At 39.8% G+C, this 22,932-nt stretch overlaps 1 protein-coding gene across 23 annotated transcripts in view; it reads right to left on the bottom strand.

Moving 5' to 3' along the window:
• DTNA (dystrobrevin alpha) overlaps positions 1-22,932 on the bottom strand; it is a 354,664-nt gene that overhangs the window by 177,929 nt on the left and 153,803 nt on the right. For all 23 annotated transcript variants that reach the window (XM_042961697.1, XM_042961704.1, XM_007090764.3 and 20 more), the window contains exon 2: positions 8,980-9,110. The gene's annotated coding sequence lies outside the window, so the exon portion shown is untranslated. The remainder of the gene's footprint in view (positions 1-8,979; positions 9,111-22,932) is intronic.

The following is a 22,932-nucleotide window of genomic DNA, read 5'->3' as shown; positions in this document are numbered from 1 at the left end:
GGTGCTTGGGTGGCTCAGTCAATCAAGCATCTAAGGCTCAGGTTTGCGATCTCATGGTTCGTGGGTTCGAATCCTGCATTGGGCTCTGCATTATGGAGCCTACTTGGGATTCTTTCTCTCCCTCTCTCTCTGCCCCTGCCTCCCCCTCTCAAAATAAATAAACTGAAAAAAATAAAATAAAAGGGAAAGAATCCCTGTTTCAGAATCCTTAAAAACTTCAACTTGAAAAAGGTAATACTACCAAAGAATTGAATAAACACTGAAATATTTTCCTCCCAAAACTGATCAAACAGAATCTAAACATTTAGAAAAAGCTGTTTGAGAAAGTGAGTCCTAGCAGACATTTCATTCTGTAGTCTGTAAAAAGTGTATCAAAGACGTTAGGCTCTGGTCTTGTTGCTTTTCCAGTCATTCTCCTTTCCCCTATCAGACCATCTAGAAGAACATCATATTAAATGCTAATTTTCATTTTTATGATTTAATGAGCTACTTCTGAGAAAGCTACTGTTTCGCCAGCCCATTAGAAATGTCTGGAATGGCGAGTGCTGAATTAAGCCTTAGGTCACCCGGCTGAAAGTAATGTCAGTGTTTCCGTTATTCATTTATGTTCTTTAGCCCCTCGGACACACCTCCACTGGTTACTAGGCAACCACAGCTTCCTGCAGTTAGTATACATTAAGCATGAACTCTATGCGTGAGTATGGAAAGGATCTGAATATCCGAATGAGAAGGCAATCATGAGCTGCACTGGACTATTATCTTTGTTATTATGTAAGACAAAATATGGGGAACTTCACTATTTATCAGAAAGTGGATTAATAATACCTTACCGAAAAGCTTTCATGCTTACAGGTGCACCCGTACACACAATAGCCTCAGAGCTGGCGGATATGGAAAACCTCAAAGGAGTCCTCTTTAGGAGATGGAGAAATCCCTGTTAAGAACTGTGTTTAGGACAGGAATCTGTAAGCCCTGCTTCTTAGGCCCTTTCACTCCTTGTACGGTGGGAAGGGAGAATCTAGGAGAGAAGGGGAAGGGTTTTATATCGGGATAATTTTACCACTGTACTTAAGGTCTGCCAATGTTCCTTGCCCAAGGAGAATTCAAAGTGCCGTGGGGACGTGCCAGCGACTCAGGTGGGGGCGTGCTTTGTGTTACTCACGGCGGCACTGTTGGCCACGTAGGAGGTGTGTGAACTGAGCGGGGCTGTATCCGTGCCGGATAAAACAGAACTCTACTGAATTGAGGTCATGAGAGGCTCATTTGCAGTGGCTGAATTGGGAAGAATGTAGTCTTATCTGGTGATGAGGCTTTTTTATCTTCAAATGTGCCTTTCGTGGATGCTACTACTCTGGGAAGAAATTCAACTTCGGAAGGGAAACCATGTGATACTACAGTTGTTCATATATATTAGGAAAAGGTGGTGTAATAATAAAAACATGCTCTTAGAAAAAGACAGCCACCCTACTTATCTACACAACTACAATTGGAAGAATAGTATGATACGCACACATAAACACAGAAAAAATTCCAGCCTACTGTTATGGAATTGTAAGGAATGACAGAAAAGAGAGCTACATTATTCATCTATCTTTGATCATTTGAAACTATCAGATACACTGTGTAATATTTTCCTGAAATAAACTGTACAGATTTAAAAGTCAGGTTCTGAAAGTTACAAAAATCAATTGATGGTTAAAATACAAGCGCAAACCATAAGCTGTCACTCACACGAATGCACTAACATTAAAGCACATTACGATGAACTTTTGTAAACACACCATAACCCTTAGTTTTTGATAGGAAAGCATTGTTCCATCCATTCTTGTAATGATCGTGGTTTTAAAAATCCTGCTTACATATGGTAAATAGCATTCTGCAAACTCTTCTGGGAAATTAAAGGGGAAATCAGCACACAAAAGAGAGAACTCAACAGGCAGGGCCATAACCGGGAGCTGTGAATAGAAGTCTTAGTTTTTTTTATATATTTATATATATTAAGTATATATATATTCTATATTTAAGAATATATAAGTATATATATAATATATAATATATATTTATAGAATATATATATAGAATATATATAAGTATATATATTATATTATATATATAGAATATATATAAGTATATATATTATAGAATATATGTAAGTATATATATTATATTATATATATTAAATATATAAATAAATATATTTATATATAAATATATATATATTTTATATATAAACTCTTTCTCACTCTGGAATATTAACAAGTTATCCACATAACAGTAGTAGACCAAAGACACAGGCCTGTCTCTTTTTGTTTTAATATATGGGGTATTTATAGATGGCACTATTTTACATTTTTCTAAGAAACGAGTACGTTGCAATCACTTTAGTTGCCATTTTTAGCATCACATTCTGCCTGTCAGCACCTGGACTATTTTGGTATTCCCATTAAAGGGCCGTTTATGGCTTTTGTGCTCCGGCTTCACACACGTGCACACCAGACAATACGCAGGATGTGAGCCAGGAAGACATTTCTGGTTTTGCTCAGCCATATGTCCAACACCTAGGAAAGCTCCTGATAGTTCTCAATAAATACTTGATGAATGGTAAATCTACTTCTTTGTCTTGTGAATAAAACCAAATCAACCTTGTTTTCTGAGTCTTTTCTTACACCTAGAAACTTCTCCTGGAGGAAAATAAGATCAAGAGTATAGAAATACTGGCTCATTTGTTGTATGATGGACAGGAGTTTGGTGGTAGGAGACTCAAATAGGTCCTCGTTGCAACTTTGCTGCTCATTTGGGGGGTACTACTTAACCTCTTGGCCTCAACTTCCTCAAATGTAAAATTAGGAGTTGCTATGTGGCCCTGAAATTCATATGTTGAAATCCTAATGCCCAGTGTGATGGTATCAGAATGTGGGAGGGGACTGTGGGGTTGATTGGGTCATGAGGGTGGAGCTCTCATGAGTGGGATTATAAAGAAGGCCTGACAGAGCTCCCTAGCCCCTTCTGCATGTGAGGACACAGACAGCAAGTGCCTGCTTTGAACCAGGAAATGGGCCCTCGTCAGAATGAGACCACACCGGTGCCCTAATGTACTTCCCGGCCTGCAGAATTGTGAGAAATTTCCATTCTTTATAACCTACCCAGTCTTTGGCATTTTGTTATAGAGGCTTGAATGGACTAAGAGAGGGGTCTAGGTGAAATAATCAGAAATATCCTTTCTGATGCTTAAATTCTGTGATCTTAAGACATAATCGATGGCAAATCAAAGTAGAATATTACCTGAAATAATTATGCCTTATTTATCTCAGGCTCCCAGGTGCCTAGCACAGAGCCAGGAAACATTAAGAGATGTGTAATATATTCTTAAAGAGCAAATGAGCGAATGATCATTATAGGTATAAATGTGGCCTAAGCATCGTCAAAAATTTTCACCAATTGAAGAAACCCTTCTCTATGGATACCGATATTTGCAATTAAAATGAAGTCAGAAGATTGCTGTTTGCAAATTTTGAGTTTTATTCATACCAATTATTTTTCTTATACATGATAATTGAATAGTGTGATTTTTAGAAAAATTCAGAACACGTTTATGTACCCTCTTAAGAAGTGCTAAGCATGTCATTATGTCTACAGAATGATTAACTTTGTATCCAAAACAAATTTTTTATAATTAATTACAAATATTCATTTCATAAATATTTTTAAAGAGAAAAAAGAGAGACAGAAATCCTTGCCTTAAAAAGCCCCCAGCACTGGTGGTGATTCTATATAATGCATAGCCCTAAAATTCTATCAGTCGACAGCATTAGACATCATCTCCAAGCTTACGCTCACATCAATACATGAGGTTTTTGCACAGTCTCAGAACCACAAGGTGCTGTATCGTTGAAACTCTTGTTGAACAGAAATATTGCTAATTTTGGCATCAACCTAAACATAAACTTATTTGCCAATGAGAAAAAGATCTGGAGACTTAAAAATAGCTTATTCCTCAGGAAGTACTTTAAATGGAAAATTCTAGCATTATCTTATATACATATTCTTATAGGATTAAATTGCAAAGCTTTTTTAGTGAGGTAGTGTGCTGCAGTGGAAAGATACGGCTTAACATTCTCATTCTGCCACTCAGCAGAAATGTGACATCGGCAAGTTACCTACACTCTTGGAACCCTACTATTCTTATCTGAATACGAAGGGAAACAATAGCTAATTTGAGAGGATAATATGAAGTTAGGTAAGATAATGTTCATGGAGTCTCTGGATTGGTGCTTGGCACACCTCTGTAAGGTCCCCTTTCCCCTAAGGGAGCTCACCCTTTGCTTGTAATGCTGGATGAAGTGTTACGATCTTTACCACACTGGAAGCACTGAAGCATATCTCAAAATAACGACCCTCCAGACTTCATTCAAAACCAGAAATGAAACTACTGTGAGCTTGGTATAGGCGAATCAAAGATAAAGAAAAAACTTGGCATTTGTCCCTGAAGAAAATTTTGGAGGGAAAACAGACAGGCAACGTGAGAAATGACAAGAGGCTGTGAGTGACTGAATGAGATCGCTGTTCTCTCTACCGTCTACAATTGGAGCTGATCTCCTGGTAATGGCTCAAAAGGCTACGTGAATTCTGAGAAGGACCGACGATGATCTGTTGACCCAGGAGGAGGTCATCAATGACTTAACTGAAATGGTAACAGCAACAGCTGTGATGTGTCTCCAAAGATGACTGGGGTGTTGCAAGTCACTGGAGAGTGCATGTGTGCATGTGGGTGAGGGGGATTTGGAGAGGAGTGTGGGTGATGGGAGAGTCCAGGCAGAAAAACCAGCATGAGCAAAAGTAAAGGCTCAGAGAGCGTGGCTTAGAGAGGGCAGATCACGTGATTCCTATGCTGGCAAAGACCAACCGATGAGGGACAACAGTAGGCCTTGAGACTCAAGAGGTCTGCTTGCTAAGGAATACACGAAATATTACTATATTTATTATATATTATATTTATATTATAAATATTATAACTTGCTAAGGAATATACGAAATAGATTTTGTTGATGGTGCCCCCAGCACCAGCTGTGATACTGGAGTGGCCCTAGTGTATTAGGTCATATTGGCTACTGTTTCTTGGGCTCCTACCATGTACCAGGAACTGTGCTTTGTTGTTTATGGATATTATTTTCTAGTCTTCACAACAACTTATACATAACTTTTCAGGTTAAGGATCTGAGGCTCAGAGAGGTCAAGGAACTTGCTGCTCAAGGTTACATGTTCTTCAATGAAGCAAATGAAATAAAAGGAGAAATAGGATTTTTAAAGTACTCATTTCAGATAAAACCTTTAAAGAATGGAAATAATGAGATTTGAATATAAATTAGGAAGTTGATTTAGACAGTCACGTTTTAAAAGAAAAGGGAAAATAGGAACGTTGAAAAGGGAGAATTTGTGGTGCAAGCGAGGCCATTCACGATTAGGGCGAGATCTCTTAACACGGGCATGTTTTGAAATGACGTAAGGTTTTTCATAATAAAAAATGTTGCTCTGTGTTTTAAAGTTAATTGATGATTATATTACATGAGAGACAGTGAACATCATAATTAAGTACTCAGGGTCTGAAGCCAGACTGTCCAGATTTGAATTTTTACCCCCCAACTTAACCACAGGCAGTTTATTTAACCTCCCTGGGCCCTAGTTTCCTTATCTTTAAATAAGGAAATATAATATTACTTACGTCATAGGATTGTTTAAGCATGAAATGAAATATACGTGTATATAGAATATTGTTTGGCATAAAGTAAGAACAAGTAAGCATTAGGTATCATCGCTTTGGGCCTTAGTCTTTCTTCACCAACCATTTATTTAGAAGTTATCTACAGTGAGCCAAGGGCTGGGCCAGCGTCCAGGAATGCCAAGATGGATTACAGATGACTTCTGCCTTTAAACACATTTGATTTTTTCCAATATCCTACTTTGTGGCTCAGCAGAAATACTACTGACTACATCTTGTTTAAAGCACTTTCCTGAACTATTTGGGCAGCCGTGATTTAAAATCTCCATTGACAATGTTGCTCATTAGTGTAAGGACTCACACCTCCACTCCTCCTACCCTTCCTCCAATATGAGGAGGGGTTCAGCCTGAGCTATCTTTTATGACATGTGTCCCTTGACCCACCAGGCCACGTTATGAAGTTAGTGAGGTTATTTCAATAGGTCCCCTCCTACTTATGTGAACCAAACCTCCAGAAGCTGAGTTTCTGCATCACTCCCTCAGGAGTCTCTGGCTTGCTAAGTCATTAGACTTATGTGTGATGTAGTATGCATTATTAATGGATGCATTTCTTTCCCTGAGAGTTTTTTTTTTAAATATGGCTTTATAAAGCCTCATTTCCATAAGCTGGAGAGAAATGTTAATGATTAGAACTTTCAGTGCTGCACTAAACTAAGGAAGGTTTGTTTTGAGAACATCAGTTATTCACTGCTTAAACCACACCACAAAGCTATTCACCCCTGTGCCTCTCAATTTTAGGTTATCAAGGGATCCAAGTCATTCTGCTTGTAATGGCATTTTCACATTGTCTGAAAGGATCCTCAATTAGGCATTGCAGGTTGACCATTAACATTGTTTGAATAGATGAAAATTGTTGGTAGGAGGAACACCATGTCCTTTTGAATGTACCCACAAAACATTAAAATGGACAGATTAACAGTCACGATAACCTCGGAGAAAAGACTGAAAAGGAAAATGCCTCCATAAATAAGTGAGAAGGAAATGAAAAAGGCAAGGTACTTGCATTTAAAATAACCAAGTGAAGTGATTTTGTGAAAAGCTACTGTAGTATCAAGGAAGCCCTTTAGAGTAGGGTGGTTGAGACAGTGGTAAATTGTTTACCTGCCAAAAAAAAAAAAAAAAGACACAATGTGGCATCTGATCACTTAGCATTCCAATATAGCCAGTATTTAATATAGGAGATGTGAAATGATCAGATCATAGGGCATCTTTAAGTAGCAAACTATCATTACTGAAAGAGAGGTCACATCCATAATCAAATAGATTAAGTCTAGACTTAAATGTGAACGCAGGAATGGGACAGAGGCCTTAAGGAGCAGTTCTCATCTGTAGAGAAGTCTGTGCAATGTGAGTATTTAAAAAGTAACAATCATATTTGGTGCATACCTGAGAATTTAAAAATCTTCCCATTAATTTGATATGTAAAATAAGAATATGACAATGATTTCCTCAGTAGCAGCGAATTAACGCCACAACGTTGTACAGCTTAGAACATGGCTTCAATAAATTTAAATTTTTTTCAGTGTAGAAAAACCACCCAACTTTACATTTAACTTGAAATGCATTTCCTAAGAATCATTTTCCTTGGGAGAAGCAAGGAATCCCTGTTCTCTGTTTTCCCAATAATTTTGGGAGACATTAATGAAGGATTTGTTGGTCAATTTCAATCTAACCAGAAATGAGAAAACACTCTAAATATTTTAAAAAGATGGAATTTAACCTAGAGAAATGGTTACCTGGATGATGGAAGAACTGAGAGCTAGACAGGGGATAGTGAATGAACTTGGAGATCAGCAGCAGGAAGCCAAAGGCATTACCACCCACGAGGTCTCAAGGGAGAAAGGGAAAAGGTGATACTACTGGAGCTCAGAGTTCAAGGTCCCTGGGGAAGCTGGAGACAAGGGGGTGAGTCTCAGGGCAGAAAATACAGCCCATAGGGGTCAGCTGCCATGGAACCAGTAGAGTAGGAGCAGGGAAGGAATGGACTAGAAGGTAAAAACAGGCACAGACCAGCAAAACTGGAAAATAGAGTTAAGACGTTTCTCATTTTCATTTTATCCTCCAGAATGTTACACCAGACAAGTTGATTTACTGATATTTTCAAAGGGCTCTAAGTTTAGCTCCTGGGAACCGCCTTCAACAAACATCTTGTAAATAAACGAAATCACCATTTTAGTTCCACACGCAATCTCAATAAACCACATTTACACACCCTGAAGACTGTGAGAGAATGAGCCCCTTCGCTTTGACGTTAACAAAAAGGATAAAGGAAGCAAGCATGGGTGTCTTTAGGATTAGATTTAGAAAGTGGTCATTGCTCTGTCAGTTGCATTGTTTTATTCAGAACTGTGAACAGAGGTTTATTCTGCTGTTCCGGAAATCGCCACTCTTCAAAGTAGATAATAAAACCACACTTTGAAAGCTGGACTCAGGAGGAGGTGGAAAGCCACACAATTTCCTCAATAAGACCACCTCTCAATTCCTCCATTCCTTTCCATTCTGCTGATGAACGACAATGGCATATTGCAGACTAATAGTAAAGCACCGATTTGCAAGCCTTTGTCTTTCATAGCACGGAAGGGTAGTTATGAATGATGATGTAAAAAAATATTTGTATCCATCCATTTTATGGCCAAGCAAAACAAAGCTTAATGTGTGTGAGCACGTGTGTGTGCTTAATCATACACAGCAGTTCAGAAACTGCACCTAACCTAAACCATGTCCTACCTTAATTTAAGCAGTATAAAATCTCCCCAGGGCAGCCTGTGAAATGTTAGCCTTGTCTCTCACACACAGACTTGTTAATGATCAAACTGTCACTACCATCATGACATTTTCCCCCAGTTTATGCCTTTAGAACATAGTTTTGTCTTATTCTGGCTTATTACTCTGAAACTAAGTACTTTTGTATATTTAAAAAATTATGACCTTCAGAGTAGAATGGAGTTTGAGGCATTTGCTTCATAGGAACCAGGAAGAATGTTAGGGCATCTGTACCTCACACCTCACACTTCAGGTGATTTCTAACAGTAACAAAGCCACAAAAGGCACAGAAACCAAGTCTTTGACTGTGTGGCACCTCACTAACAGTACAGAACATTGATAACATTTAACGCCGTTTTCTTTTCACGCAAAGGAGAGAAGCACTTTAAGGGGAAAAAGTTCAATGTCCATCTTAAAGTCTTTGTTTCAGATGCACTCACCTAAAATTCAATGAAGAAACAGCATGAACTTTCCAAAACCATCTATTTTCTCTTCTTTGAAATGGCAGTTGACTATGGCATTTAAAGACTTTCCGAGCACTTCATCCAGGGATCGGTAAATCTTCATTTATCTGCAATGAGAAAACATGCTTTTGTTTAGCTAGGTAACTTACACTTGCATGTTTCCTACAAACAAGAAGCCAGAATGGGCAGATCTACAACATACAGTATTTTTCAAATCCCCTCATACACTAGTAATGCTTTGTAATACTCAAACTCAGAATCTTGGTTTTCATTTACTCTAAGAAATATTTAGAAAAATGGACGTTGGTGCCAGAAGACACTTTACAGATGAGGAGGGTGAGGCCCAGGAGGGTGAAGTGACCGTCCAAGATTAAGAAGCTGGTTAGTAACAGAGAGTGGCTTTGAACCTTGCGCTCCTGACATGCTTCTCTGTTGTTAGTTGATTAAAAACCCAGAAATGCGAAAGCATGGAATCTTCTGTGTTTTCCAAGTAGGTAATTTTCTGGAATATTGTGTCACCATAATTTCTACCAAAGCCAAGGAAATTAGAGCTGAGGTCAGAGTCCTCAGATGAGCATCTCCTTGAGTGGTTTAAGCCTGAGCAATCACAAGTAGAATGTCTACAAGAGAAGACTACCGCAAGGGCAACCTGACATTATTTAATGATCCGTATGATTTATTAGGTTATGTAGTGATAACATAAATAACAAATAGTTCATAAAATTGCCTGTTAATACTTCTTCATAAAGCTGAATGATTTTCTCGTCTTGTGCCTTCTGGGAAAACTCACAGAAAATAACTGAAAAGAGAGAGGTTCTAGATGGCACTTCCCAGAAGATTCCCCGGTGGTGACTCAGGCACTCTCTCACCATCTGCCATCAGCTAGTCTCTCTCACCAATCTTTCTTCTTCCCTTTCTCCATCTCCTTACCAACTTACAGGCTGGATGTTACCACCCCAGGTGCTGGACAGCTTGAAGCGGCAGGAAGCTGAAGCTCAGGAAAGCCCATGTTAAGATGAAGGAAAGCAGTGGGGAGGGTGGAAATGGTAGAAAATAAAGGGGAGAAGGCGTCTGATGACAGTGGGGTAGAAAAGGAAGGGACAGGAGCCTACCTTCGCACCCCAGATGGGAGAAAGAAAGGTACCCTCTGTCTCCAGTTCCACGCTTACACTTTCCCTCCCAAGTAACTTCTCCAAACCCAGTTATCAAAAAGGATTACAGTAATTATTTTAGCTCTCATGGTTTCTAGGATGCTATGATTTTAGGTTCCTAGAGAAAATTCTATACAATAACTCCCCCTTGCTGTAATCTAAGTTTTCAGATATATTCATTATTGCATGAGATTTATTTCACAGGAGATAAAGACATGTTCACTATCCAATTAACCCTTGTTCTGTGTCATATTAGACCCCAGTCATCTTTCCCTATACTTGGATTCTTGGTACATACTTGGCATTCTTTGAATTAAATGTATTATTACAACAGTAGTGCTTTCAAACATTTTTGTTTGTTTGTTTTCTTAAAGTACATGTTACTTTTTTTTTTTTAATTGGAGTTTCTGGTGAATTAGACCAATGCATCTGGGAATAAGTTACATATTACAAATGTTCTCTCAACCTCATGAATGCAGCTCTCCAAGCACCAGGATCAGGAAATACATGGAAACCTTGCACAATCTTAAACACTTTTTTGTAAGACTATATAACGTGTGTATATATATATATGTATTACATATATGTGTATAATAAAGTTTATACACTTAGATGAACTTACGTCTAGCTATATCTGGCAATACAGAGTCACTCAAGAAATCCCTTGGTATTGTATTGGCCTGGGACTTCTTGGGATCATGCTGCTGGTTTTTGCACCACCACCCGGCAATCTGGGGAAAAGATGTTTTGCATTTTTGGTTTTTGTCCACGTCTCTGGATTATTCCAGACTGCAAGAGACTAGGAGGGAGACGAGACTATGCTCAGAGGGAGATGCCGTGTTAAAGTACCCCGCAGGGCAGCTCAGGCTGCACGCCTTCATTGAGATCTATCACTCCAATAAAAGTTGCAACTTGAATGACACCTTGATTGGAAGCTGGCATTCGTGTTTGCTCTTCCTCCTCCACTAGAAATGGCCCTGTTTCAGCTTATATGTCTCACCCAGGCAGTGATCAAAAGCAGACGTCGGGTCTGGAGGCAGCCCTCTCCTTACCCCCCTTGGCTTCTATCTCCCACCGCGACTACTTCAGAGTACACAGAGCTGAGTATCTATAATTCTTTCTACTCTGAGCCTGAGGGTGGCAGTCTCCCAAAGTGCCACTGAATTAAAGGCATCCATCCTTCTCTCTCCTCTTGCTGCGGCCCCCTGGACACTTGCAAAGCAAAAGTCTCATGTGAACACTGGGTGGGAATAAAAACCAGTACCTTTCTCTCTTCAAATTCTTCCTTAAATTCTATGCCAGCTACCAAATTCTTGTTTCAGTAACTTGTGGCTAGAAATTAACATTTAGTGCCCGGAAATAAAATAAAATACCGTCCCCATCTTCTAGCTCCCCGAAAAGCCTCCAGTCACCGCCTGGATTGAAGGTAGAAGTCGATATCTTGCCACAAGAGAAAGGAGTATTTTGTCAAATTGGGATGCCTTATTTTATTTTATTATTTAAAAAAAAAATTTTTTTTTAACGTTTATTCATTTTTGAGAGAGAGAGACAGAGCATGAATGGGGGAAGGCCAGAGAGAGAGGGAGGCACAGAATCTGAAACAGGCTCCAGGCTCTGAGCTGTCAGCACAGAGCCCGACGCGGGGCTCGAACTCACGGACCGCGAGATCGTGACCTGAGCCGAAGTCGGCTGCTCAACCGACTGAGCCACCCAGGCGCCCCATGGATGCCTTATTTTAGACATATAGGTTGGGTGGGAGTGGCAGGAAGCAGATTTTTGATTAATAAAATAAACCCCTCAACTCAGAGTACATAAAAATAGAATGAGCCATCTGAAAAAAGTAACTTTCAAACTAACGATATCAACTTAAGTCTTGATAATCACTTAACGATGGTGGGATTTGGTAAAGCACGCGCATTTATCACACAAGAATGGTGTAACTGGTCAGTGCCAACAGAGATTATGTGGGAGCCGGATGAATATTAGACCGGAGTGGAGTTAATCACATTTTTTATTCCTATTTATGCCTTTACTGATCTTCCCACCCAAAACAGCACCCCTTCCTCCTTCTCTACTGCTTACTCTGATACATTCTCCTGCATAGCACTTGTACTGTTATTATTTATTCATTGTTTGTCACTTCACATTAGAATATAAGCTCCCCAAGGGCAGGAGTTTTGTTCACTGCTCCCTCTCTGATGCTTCGAACACGGCCTGTCCCATAGTAGGCCTGCAGCACTATTTACTGCATGAATAATATACATAAATGGAGACTTCTCTTGTCTTAACAACATTTGATCCAATTTCCTCTTTCTTACCCCTATCAGTCGGCACCATTCTGAAAATGATTCGGTTGGATGCATTAAAGGCTTTTATTCACACTGAAAAGACAAAGAATCCAAGCGGGCATTTTATCTTTCATTGCTGTGTAGGGAAAAGATCGCCTGCACGTTAAATGGAGGATTGGAGATGGTCTCCAGCAGTTATTCTGTAGCCTTTTCTTCTTTTTCAGTTATGCTCGGGAGACTACGGTGCCATGAGTCTAGTTGACTAGATTTCAGAGGTTAGGATGGACCCCACAGTCAGATCGCTGTAGTCACAGGGAGCAGGTTCTGTGTTCTGAGCAGCAGCTACAGACGAAGACCATAGATTTACAAATGGCGCTCCAGAGAAATATGCACATGGAGAGCCGCACTGCATTCAGAAACATATGAAACCTGGTCTTTTCTGTGTTGGACATTGTCTGTTAAAGGATATTGGCTAAGAATGATTAAAGTCACTTGCGAAACATCAACTGCTTGTCCAAATAATTTCTCAACAACTGAAATAGGTCCTGTTATTTTTATGAGGGACTCTTCGTTGTCATAGTCACAAACGGCCTGCTAGGGTCTCATGCCAGGGCTGAGGCAGAGCTCAGGGTTCTGGCTACCCCTCTTCTGCAAACACAGCATCGGCCATATTCTCAACAACAAAGAAGCTGGAAGGGGAAGAAAAATAATTCCGAAAGGCACCTGCAGCATCTTCTAGTGTTGTAGAAAGGGGACTGAACTACGATTAGAAGTTGGGGTTTTATTTTTGTCTCTATACTAACTAGTTGGGCAAGTCATTTACTGTTACCTGAGTTTCAGTTTTCTCATAGTAAACAGACAGCAATGGTCCTCAACCAGGGGTGATTTTATACCACTGCAGGGATATTTGGTAATGTCTGGAGAAAGTTTTAGTGGTGGAGGGAAGGTAGGTGCTACTGATATCTAGCAGATAGAGGCCAGGGATGCTGTTGAACACCCTATAATGTACAGGATAGTCCCCAACAAAAAATAATGATCCAGTCCAAAATGGCAGTGGAGTGCCATTTAGAACCATCCAAACCCTGGTCTGGATGTCTCAAGTCCCTCTCAGTTCCTAACACCATTTTATAATTCTACCACTGGTCCCATCTAGACCTCTGAAGTTGCACAAGTTAATCCTAATTCCCCTTCTGAAGCTTCCTTCAATTCTGTATATGACATCGATCTCCTTCCTATACCTCCCAGCTCTATTCTTAGATGCCCTCCACCACCAGACCTTGATGTTTCCACACCAGCCTTTGAGTTCCTTCCTCATAGCACATGTGATCATGTAAAATTACCAGCGATTGCTTTTTCTCTCTGTAAGAGCATGTGCAACTTGAGGGCAGAGACTGTCTTGCTTATTTCTTCATCATCTTTAGCACGTCATCTATCCTGATGAATACTAATCCTTCTATTTGTTTGAACGCGGCACCTGGGTGGCTCAGTCAGTTAAGCATTTGACTCTTGATTTGGGCTCAGGTCATGATCTCACCGTTTGTGAGATGGAGCCCTATCTTGGGCTCTGTCCCAAGAGCCTGCTTGGGACTCTCTTCCTCTCTCTCTGTCCCTCCCCTACTGATGCTGATGCGCTCTCTTCCTCTCTCTCGAAAGTAAATAAACTAAAAAAAAAAAAGTTTGAGTAAATGACTGGTGGTGGAACAATCAGCAAACATGAAGCTCAGCATTTTCTCACTTGGTTCCTACAGGAGGTTGTGGTGTAAACTTAGTCTGATCATCTCACCAGATTATGATCTATTGGCCCAAGAATGTTAAAGTGCCTTGGAAAGCTACAGTAAAATGGATGTGGGATAGTGGTCTTTGGACTGAATTGAGAATCCCCCCAGACACAATGATATTAGGTCAGAGTCAGGGAGAAGACTGCTTGGAAAGAGGCCTTTCTGGATGCCTTTTTTTATGTTTATTGTTTTATTTTTGAGAGAGAGAGGGATAAAGCACACATGAGCATGGGGCGGCAGGGAGAGAGGGGCACAGAGGATGTGAAGCAGCTCTGTGCTGACAGCAGCAAAAGCCTGATGTGGGGCTCAGATCGTGACCCGAGCTGAAGTCAGACTTTTAACCAACTGAGCCACCCAGGCACCCCTGCCTTTCTGGATGCTTTAAAGCTGGAGACATAGTCCTCAGGGACAATTTTGGGCACCCTCTCTGTTCCAAGGATTTGTTCGCATTGACAGAGAGTTTAGTTTGAGAACTAGGCAGGTCTTGGCTGTTTGTACATATTTCCTATTAAGGGCATAGACTGTTACTTCAAGCTCCTAGGATCAAGAGGCTGTAGCTGTGGGACAGTCTAACTGTTCAGCTCCAGCGTGGCCCTGTCACAGAAGGGCAAGATCACACAGCCTGGTGGACTCTTCCCACAGGGGATTCTAGGTCCCATGGGAAGCCCTACTGAGACTGGCTGCATCTGTCTCTCTGAAGTTTTTACTTCTGTCCAAATAATCAAAGCAATTAATCTAATTTCAGAGGGGGGTGTGCACCTGTCATTTCTTCCCCTCAAATTACAGCCCAATGGTGGCAGAAACATGGTATGTATCCAGGGAAAGTAGAGTTCCCACCATGCTGTCCTCTCAGTCACCTGCTTTAACACTCCCTAGAACACATAACAAGACTGCAAGAGGAGATTCCAGAAGGTGTAAGACAACGGCACGGTATTCAGCTTCACTCCTGATATTTCACCAATAGACAAGGTTAAGAAATCATTCTTCCTCACTTAGGCTAAAGTAAGATAAAATGGAAAGAACAACAACATTTGGACAAAACAGCTCTCAGAAGGAATGGACATACGCATTCAGCAGTGAATGTAGAATGACTTTACACTGTGAAGCCAGAGGCCTGCTGACATTCAGAGCCTCTTAAATAAAAACTATGGTGACTTGCCTGTCAACATCAGTTCAGCTGGGTATTCAGTCCACTGTTTTAAAGGTGCTGAGAAGGAAGAAAGTGGTTTATAAAGAATTTCTCAGTTCTGTTTTGTGCACAGCAGTTTTTTCAGAGGAACTGCCTTTGTGTTTCTTTTTTCTGTTGTATTTTACTCTGAGGATAAGGCAGGTATTTACCCAGATGATATTTGCCTTTTATTTTTTTCTTGATTATTAAAATGTCCATTTATTTTTGAGAGAGAGAGAGAGAGACAGAGCATGAGTGAGGGAGGGGCAGAGAGAGAGAGGGAGAGACACAGAATCCAAAGCAGGCTCCAGGCTCTGAGCTGTCAGCACAGAGCCCGACGTGGGGCTTGAACCCATGGTCATGACCTGAGCCATTGGCCACTTAACCAACTGAGCCAGCCAGATGCCCTGACATTTGCATTTTAAAAAGATGTCCCTCACCCTGTATGTTTAAGGACTTGCACTGCACCTGGCCTGTGCTGCTCAAAGAGGAGTTCAATCTCTAAGAATTCACTTGAGTGCCATAACTGTTTTCTCTTTAAAAAGAAGACTTTTAAAAATAATTAGCCAAATGCTAGTATGTATGAATAAACAAGTTTAATATAAATGAATCAAGAGATGGCTGGAAACTTACAAAGTCATTTTGATAAAGTAACTTTCTTTTTAGACAATGTGAAATATGTAATAAATTAGAAAGAAAGCTAATGTTACCCACACTACACTACCCAGAGGCAATCCCTGCGACGATTTTATAGATTTGCTCCCAATTACATACATGTATATATGTATTTGCACACACATATACAGACACAGAGTTTTTAATGAAATTAATGGATTATAAACTATATATGATTTTGTTTCAAGTTTTTTGTTTGTTTTACTTTTTGTATCCTATGATTAGTGATCCAAACATATTTAGCATAAATACTTGTCCCTTTTTGGCTATGAGATTATTTTATCAAACTTATTAGTGAAAGGATATGACATATATGATGATAATGGGACATCTGTACTCACTAAATGATTCTTTAGTTTCTTCCAGCACTGTAACACACTCACATTCATACAGACCACACTTCTGCTACATTTCAGGTAAGGCAGAACTTACAAGTTCTTTTAAGTTCTACATCATTAGTAGAACTTATTTTGTTATGGAAATCTCTATTGCACAAAAGCCACGCATCCCAAAATATCAGATAAAGAGGAGTCATTTTCCCAGAATCCACATTTGAAAAGAGCGATTATCTCATACTGTATCTTTCAAAAAAATAAAATGGCAGGGGCACTTGGGTGGCTCAGTTGGTTGAGCGTCTGACTTCGGCTCAGGTCATGATCTCACTGCTTGTAAGTTCGAGCCCTGCATCAGGCTCTGTGCTCACAGCTCAGAGTCTGGAGCCTGTTTCGGATTCTGTGTCTCTCCATCTCTCGGCCCCTCCCCCGCTCACGCTCTGTGTCTCTCTGTCTCTCAATAATAAATCAACATTAAAAAATTTAAAAAATAATAAAATTGCAAACTACTGAGTGTCTCATGTGCTTACAAAAACAATCACTAAACTTCAGCACCTCAGGTTTTCTTAGATAAAAATCTCCTTTCACGAATAAAGTAGAACAACACACAAGTAAAACAGTATAGTCAACAAGCCCTCCATAGTGAAGACCTCATTAAAACTTTAAATTCTCCATGTTGAAATTAATTCCAAGTAGGGTATAAAGATGAACATACTTTTGCTGCCCAGGAAAAAATTATTTACTCGAGATCAGTCTGTTGTCTCTTGTGTCACAGTATACCTGCCAGTTTGGTCAAAAAGAGAATTAAATTGAGCTTGGAAGGTTAAATCAAAATGTGCCAAAGTTTCATTCAATTAATTTTTAAGAAGACAAACTTTTAATTAGCCACATGCAGGTATATCATAGATTCTACTGAAATCTCCCTGGGAATACGTGACCATCAGTACCTTGCTCATATTTTGTGTTCATTCATTTGCTAAAGTGCTGCACAGTTCTAAGAGATTAACAATACGAAGTGTTTGACGTGAAGTGTGTTTGATTTGACCGTGATGTAAAGATCAAGACAAATAAAAAAGAAGAAAGGAAGGGAGGAGTCCAGGAAGGAGGGAAAGAAGTAGGTCATGAAACTGGATATAGGGGGAAAAAACCAAAATTAAAAAAAGATTTCCTAGGACCTTAAACCGGTTACATTAGTGACATTAAAAAAGGACATGGGTGAGTAGAGGAGTATGTGAATCATATGGATGGGTCTTTTCTTAGACAAAGAAAGAAATACTTTTTCTGGAAATCATAAGGAGAAAGAAGGATCTAATTCTGGGAATGGATGTTCGGGGTTTGCCCTTCAGTGCTGTACTTCTACCTTGATTGATGGCTTTGAATGTGCCAAATGTCTTAGTAGCCACCCGAGGGCTACTGAGAACCTCACTTGCCATTCACATCTGACTTAGAGGGGATAAGTATCTTTTATAAAAATGAAGATAAAAGACACAGCATTTAATGTGATATCAGTAAGGTGCCATGACACTTGGAAGTTAAAAAGAGAGATAACTATATGCTACATAATAGGTTCTCAGACTTTTTGTTCTGAAAACCCCAAAGAGCTTTTGTTTATGTGTGTTATATCTATCAATATTTACCTATTAGAAATTGGCTTAGAAATTTTAGAAATATTTATAAACTTATTTGTACAACAATGATAAGCCCATTAGATCTAACATAAATAATATCTATTGCTAATAAAATAGCAATATTGTTTCAAAACCAAAAATACAGTGAGAAGTATGGCGTGGTTTTCACATGTTTGGAAATCTCTTTAATGTTTGGCTTAATAGAAAGAAGATCACTGGATTTTCATATCTGCTTCTGCATTTAACCTATCGCAATATGTTGTTTCAGCTGAAGAATATGAAGAAATTCCAAACTTACAAAAAGTCTGCAGTTTTCTTACAATAATTTCTTTAATGTTTATTCATTTTTGAGAGAGAGAGAGAGACAGAGCACACGTGGTGGAGGGACAGAGAGAGAGGGAGACCCAGAATCCTAGGCAGGCTCCAGGCTCTGAGCTGTCAGCACAGAGCCTGACACAGCGCTTGAACTCATGAGCCATGAGATCATAACCTGAGCCAAAGTCAGATGCTTAACTGACTGAGCCACCCAGGTGCCCCTAAAGGTATGCAGTTTGAAAAGGTAGTATTTGATAGTCTTTCAGATGACTGGATAGTTTTCTTCAAAAGACACGGAAACTCAACAAGCAATTGCTTCTTAAAGGTGAGTTGCAGTGTGGAAACTGAGCCATATCGATGAACTTTGCATAGTCCATTACACTAAAATTCATTATCGGTCTTGTATTTTGTATAGAGCTTTTTACTCTTGTATGATTTTATAACATCGATTAGTAGGGAAGTATTGGCTCACTGAGTTATACACATCTTCCAAATGTTGATGCTTTTCAGTTTTAATGACAAAAAGTCCTATTTGTTAATACTGCCATCAATCTCATCAGGGAAGTCTTTTACGTTTTGGGAAGCTGTCAAGCATACAGGGGCAAGTGCAAGCTTTCTAAAATTTTTTTTTTTTTAACGTTTATTTATGTTTCAGAGACACACACATGCACACACACACACACACACACACACACACAGAGTTTGAGTGGGGGAGGGGCAGAGAGAGAGAGAGAGAGAGAGAGAGAGAGGGAGACACAGAGTCCAAAGCAGGTTCCAGGCTCTGAGCTGTCAGCACAGAGTGCGACGCAGGGCTCGAACTCATGGACCGTGAGATCACGACCTCAGCTGAAGTTGGACGCTTAACCGACTGAGACACCCAGGCGCCCCTACCAAAATTCTAAGTTTTAGTTTAAAGTTTGAATTTTATCATTATCAGAAAATACTCTTAGTTTTCTCTGAAGCGACGGGCTCACTTCATTCATTTTCAAGGAAATCCGTGCCAAGTACCATGTCTGGATAACCATAGTTTGCCAGTTGTTCTTTCAAGTAAACATGTTGTTCTATAAAAGAAGCGGCTAGTTCAGTTTGCACGCCACACAATTTTACTTGGAGGCAGCCATTGTCTCTTAATATATTTCAAGAGCTTTTTATGTACACTTCCCCGTTCCTCACACAGAATATTAAAAAGAGGTGTACTTGAGTTTCAAGATTTAATTAGATTTTGTTGCTGTAGCTGATGCTTGCTTTGCTTTTTTTACTGTAAGTGCATGGCACCGAAGAATATAATTACTACCAGGACACGCTGTTGCTGCTGCCTTGATTGTAATAAGGTTACAGTAAGTTTTACCCGCCATTGCTTCTGTGTCATCAGTGCGAATGTCCACATAGTGAAAATTGCAAATAGTATGTTAGAGTTACTATTAAATAGTTTGACCTCAAGGATCCCCCGAAGTGTCTTGGGGATTTCGCTCTGAGAACCATTGCCCTGAAAGAAAGGGAATATAGTAAGGAGGCTGAGCGAAGCCTCTGTGATTGGACAGACTCAATCTCTGTGATATTGGGCAAGTTATATAGCCACTCGAAGCCTCATGTGCCACGCTTATAAAACTGGAATAACAGATCTTACCTCATAGGGTTGTTTCAAAGATTAAAGGAGATCACTTAGTACAGCACCTGACACACAGCAAACACGACAGATGTTAACTATTATCGCTAATATTTATATTACCTCTTGTGGGTTTTTTTTGATGTTTTTATCTATTTTTGAGAGAGAGAGGCCACGCATGAGTGGGGGAGGGGCAGAGAGAGAGGGCGTCATTGAATCTGAAGTAGGCTCCAGGCTGTGAGCTGTCAGCACAGAGCCTGATGCAGGGCTCGAACTCACGAGCCATGAGATCATGATCTGAGCTGAAGTCGGATGCTCAACCGACTGAGCCAGTCGGGCGCCCCATATTACCTCTTGGTTTGAAGATCAAGAAGCAATGAGGTGAGTAAACCCTTACATAAGCTGTACTTGTTGGAATTTGTTTATGCTACACCAATCCAACCTTATTTCTACATTTCCTCTGTGAGTACAAACTGCAGGCAGATATGTTCTTTCCTCCCACTATGTTAAGGCAAAGATTTGCCCTTCATATGCTGATTTTACAAACCCTTGTGTAGTCAATCATGGGAGATATTTCTTGGCAGCTAGAGTTGGTGGTGACAAATGAGAGATGGTATTTTGACTGGGACCCATGATCTCCCAATCCCTTATCATGTGTGGGAAGCAGATAATACCAGTGGTTTGCACTACGATCAGAAAGCTAGGCCAAAAGGACCCCTTTTGCCAAAGACCCTATAGAACAAGCCCTTGACATATGTCTTTCCTAGAATGCTTACTCTTGCCCTAGTCTCAGTCCTCTAGATTTTACCATTTCGTGGAGAAAATTGAATTCAAGGAAATGGATAGTAAGGAGGAAAGGGAAAAGGAGGGGATTTACTTCAACAAAGGGCAAAGTGTGTGTATGTGTGTGTGTGTGCACATGGGCACACATGTGTGCATGGATGTTGTACTCGAACAAACAGTACTTTGGCAGAGACTAAGTGCTGTAAAACTCTGAGCTCATAGGCCCAGATAAGTGATATAAATGGGGAAATAGGTTCGTATAAGTCAGGGCACCCCGTGCCTGCATAGTTTACCTCTATGCATATGTTTTACTACCCCCAAAGAAATATGCTCTCTTACTTTCCTTGAAATTATAAGAGATTTTCTTGGTCTCTTTTTATTTTTGTCACTTTTGGTAGTGACTGGAGTAAAAAAAACCCAAGCTTTTTATAATAAGAAAACAACAACGCAAGCTTATTTATACGTGGCATATGATATTTGGTTTCAAGTGTTGGGAAAAATAAGAGAATGGTAGTGATGGAGTTGAAATGAAGAGTGTGTGCCCTGTTTAAGGACAGCACCTCCCTCTGGCTGCGCTACGCAGAAGCAGGGGCTCAGGATGGCCACATCTTATTTTCATGTTCAGGATGGAAATCCAGATTTTTACATGAACTCCTCAAATTTATAAACGTTGCCTCCAACTGGATAGGACAAACGAAACACGTCTGCATGGTTTGCAGGTTGCCAAATTTTGGGTTTCTCCAAAGGTAATGATTGCATTTCCCTCCCATCTCAGGTGCCAATAAACTTGGCATCTGACTCACCTCCATCACCATTCACTGGGGGTTCAAGGGTGGTAATAGAGGGTAGAGAGGAGCCTCGATCTCCCCCTAGTGGTTAGAAAGTGCCAAAAACAACTAGCTGAACACACATAGTTCAGCTCCCAAGTATGCGAAACTCACTAAAATCAGCAAAGCCGACTTTGGCTATTCTGTGTGAGATGTGAATCATATGGTAATTTTAATGCTAGTGCAGATAAGGTTGTATAGACATATATAGATGACTACAGTGTGAAGGATCATCTTACCCACTAGCTAGAGCAGTATCTATTAGTCACTGGTTAATTTGATCCCAGTTTTAAGTATTTAATAGCAGCTTAGCACTTATTAATTAATGGAGAACATCTTATTATACCCCTTTGCTTAGAAGCTAAACTTGGGGAGAGCATTTTAGGCTGGGAGATGGGATCAATTTTGCCATTTTGAAAAAAATGAAGTAGAATGTTAAATAAGTCAGTAACTATTATTACAGGGCTAATAAAGATTCTTGATAAAGTTGAAAAACATATCCCATGATAGCCTTGTTTCATCTGGATACCCATGTTGTCTTAGAACACTGTATTATGTGCCTGCAACTCAAATGTCAACTTTCAAGGATGGATCCCTCTGAATACTCATTTCCTTGCTGTTTTGCCCTCCTTGACACACTCAGATAATTTAATGACCTGAAATACAATTGCTTTTAGAAGCTCAATACTTTATTATACTTTTGTTTTAAAAACAGTTTTTGAATTGAGAGTATGTCAGCAAAAGCAACCAAAAGAATGTGGATGTTGTTACAAGGTCAGCTTTTCAGAAGCTGTAGGCAGGCGTTATTGGCATTCTGTCAAACAATCACCACGGGCAGCCGAGCCATTCATGGGCAATGAGTCAGCAGCTGTGACAACACAAAATACGAAATACGGTAACCCATTAATGGGCAAGATAATAGGTACACATGCTCCCTCAGAAAGCACCGGGGAGAGGAAATATTTTATTTTTCATACTTTTGTAGAAGAAAATTGGGATAGGTCATTAAAACTCAGATGTTTGTGTATGTGTTCGTGTGTGTGTGTGTGTGTGTGTGTGTGTGTGTGTGTGTGTGTTAGAATCTAGATTAAAATATTTGTACGGATGGATTTCCGCTGTGAAGGAAAACATATTCAAATAGCTAAGATATCAGAAGCGAGGCATTTCAAATAGGATATTGTTGGTTAAGAAGGAGTCATGTTTTAGATCAGGGCTGTCCAGTGGAGTAGCTACTGGCCACATGTAGCTTTTTCAGTTGAAATGTGCCTAATCCAAACTGAGATATGATGTTAAATGTAAAACATACCACGGATTTCAAATATAACCTATAAAACATGAATGAATAATATCTTAGTAACAACTTCTTATATTGATTACA

Source organism: Panthera tigris, chromosome D3, assembly GCF_018350195.1.
Source record: "Panthera tigris isolate Pti1 chromosome D3, P.tigris_Pti1_mat1.1, whole genome shotgun sequence".
Taxonomy (NCBI): Eukaryota; Metazoa; Chordata; class Mammalia; order Carnivora; family Felidae; genus Panthera; species Panthera tigris.
This window is presented reverse-complemented; position numbering and strand designations above follow the sequence as displayed.